Here is a 3,051-nt window from a genome sequence, read left to right on the forward strand (position 1 = left end):
CCTAGTACATAGCCAGGCCTTCCTAATCCTAGGATTTTAGATTAGCTTAACCCACCATGCTGCTTCAATGCGGGATGCGGGAAAAATGAATATAAACAAAATATGGAAACCTCCCTCAAAAGAAATTCCTGTAATGGTTACAGAGAAATATTGTCGTATTTTAAAACACTGTCGTGTGAACATTTTTTTTTTTTAATACAAGTTAGCCCTTGACTACAATCTCACCTGATGGTAAGTGATGATGCAGTCTAAGATAGAAGGGGGCTAACTTGTTAGGAGGAGGATGAAAATCCACACCCCTTTCGGTTTCTACACGGCATCGTACCGGAACGCTAAATCGCTTGACGGTACGTCTTTGCAGGTAGGGTGGTAACTAGCCACGGCCGAAGCCTCCCACCAGCCAGACCTGGACAAATTAAGAAAATCTCAATCTGTCCAGCCGGGGATCGAACCCAGGACCTCCGACTTGTAAATCCACCGCGCATACCACTGCGCCACGGAGGCCGTCAAAACTTACTTGAGAATGCATTTGTTGTTTATAAACGCTTTTTAAGCCCTCATTCGTACGAGAGTTTTTTTAAAGGACGTTAAAAACAACAAATACATACCCAGGTACATGTTCAAACAACAGCGTTTTTAACACAGCAGTGTTGCATTTTTCGCGTTGGAATTAGACCTTCAATTAACTACATGCTACATTTAAACGCTTTTTTAACGTCCGTTGAAAAAAATCTCGTGCCAATGAGGGCTCAGTCTTGGCCGGATGGTCTAGTCTTAACTAGTTACGGCAAAGCAGAAGACCAGACCTGTGCCAATATAGAAATTATACAATTCTAAGCTGATCCGAGCTAGGAATAGAAGCCAGGGCCGAGATAACGCCAAAGTAGTTAAAATGGCAGAGTATAAACACAAGTTTCTGGTGACAGAAGGGCTGGCTCATTTTTTGCGCAAAGGATCAACCTGGCTGTCCAGCGCGAAAATGCAGCCAGTATTCTTGCCACCATTCCACGTGGGCATGATTTGTATAGTTATTAGGATAAGTTAGCTTAAGTTCCTTATTATAGTTTCTTGGATTTGATTCAGGACATGAAGTCATTGAGGCCTTCAGGAAATAAGCTTCTTAACAGTTCCATTTGAACACATGAATAGGAAGCTCACGTCAGCTAAATACAATTATCGATCTCCTATACAACGTTATCAGCCACCGCTAATATACGTTAATCTAGATTAATTAATTACACGTGAACGGTTTAATTATATAACTTAATTGATTTATATCGAAATTATAAATAATTAGATTCACCGATAAGTGGTTAGATTAATTAAGGATTTGTTGAGAGATCGCTGAAAATTAAACTGAAATACAACGCGCCCTATTTTTCTAATAGGGTAGTTTTCGTATAGTACATGGTAGCAATAAGGGTCCGAAATTTATCGATGTTAATTAATTTAATTTAAGGATTTCATAAAAAACTTAATTTAAATAAATCATGTCGAAAAAGGCTGTCGTCCATTTTGTGACGTCACAATATTAATTAATATACTTTAATATTTTTGTCAAACGCTCCGTTTGGTATGTAAAGGATTTATTAATGTGACGTTATGAAAAAGTTAAAATATAGACCATCATTACCGGCAGCGTTTTGGCTCGTATTGACAAAAAAAAAAAAATAATCTAGTAAACGATAATGAACAATTTAAGACCATTTAAAAAATATTTTTTACCAGCCTATTGTGTCATTGCCAAGCTTCATCTTAGGACTCCAATGGATTCGCTGGGGGTTTGGGCAAAATTAGAAAATGGGCGGAACGACTCTTTAAGGGCGTCTCCTGTGATACTCGAACCTCGGTATAGAGAGCTGTCCGGGAAGGGTGTGTGGCTTGAGTATATCAGTCCTGACGCCCCCTTGACCACGAATGGAACTTACGTCACTCGTCAGGGTGACGTAAGAAATCGGAGACCTCGTCGCCACCAGCACAGATGCTGTGATGCTTGTGATTTATTGCCCGAGAATCGTTGTGTATTCTGTCATCGTAAGCGAAATCACTCTGCCTACGAGTAAAGGCGATGGTTTTTCAGTTACCATCGGCTTGCTCTTTTATTTATAACAAAAAAAATCGGTTGTCCGTAAAGTCGGTTTACAGACGATATTTGAATGTGATAACGTCATAAGAAAATACTGAAGGAATGGTTGTATTTAAAAAAAAAGTGTTAGTTTTTCTAAATTATTTTTTAATAATCTTCATAGACCAGAATATACTTTATTTCCTGTAAAAAAAAGTTGGCAACCCTAGAGCGAGTGAACGACGCATGACGTCATCTTTTTTCGAGTGTGCAGCCGCCTTCATCGAATTATAAGACGTTGTCACGTCAAAAAAAGTATATTCTCCAGGTGAACGGTATATTCAACTTAGCTTCTATCGTTTTATGATAATATAGTGAACGATTAAATAAAAATCTTTTAACTGATAAATATATAATTTCACGTAACAAGTGACACGTAGAACGCGAAAATAACGCAGTAATAAGCCCAACTAGTGACAAACACGTGCCTGCAAACGTGACATCGGGGATTAAGGTATCACAATAACACAGTGTGTCTATGCTTACACGAGAAAACGAAGCTGGAAACGTACCTGGAAATAGATCTTATTAAGTTTGGGTTCTTATAATTTTCGGCGTGAGAAGACCTTTATCTGCGTTAAACTGATGTTTTTATTTTGCACAAATACTAACCACCCTGGGTTAAAGTTCTGTGCATGCCACTGAAAATTGCCAATTATGGAGTTAGGACTACAGTTTGGAAGATAGTAAGTTTCAAGTGACATCGGAGTTTAAGGTATCACAATACCCAGCGCTGTATGTGCGTCTGTGCTTACACGAGAAAACAAAGCATTAAATAGATATACATAGAAATACCCCATCTTTAGTTATGTATCAGTACTTACTCGTGTTAATATTATATGTACGTATATCTTCAATTAATCTCATTAGACTCGCTATTAGTTTGAATCATGCCTAACGAAATCTGATTGGTAGATCCAGGTCTG

This window comes from Bicyclus anynana, chromosome 11 (genome assembly GCF_947172395.1).
Source record: "Bicyclus anynana chromosome 11, ilBicAnyn1.1, whole genome shotgun sequence".
NCBI lineage: Eukaryota > Metazoa > Arthropoda > Insecta > Lepidoptera > Nymphalidae > Bicyclus > Bicyclus anynana.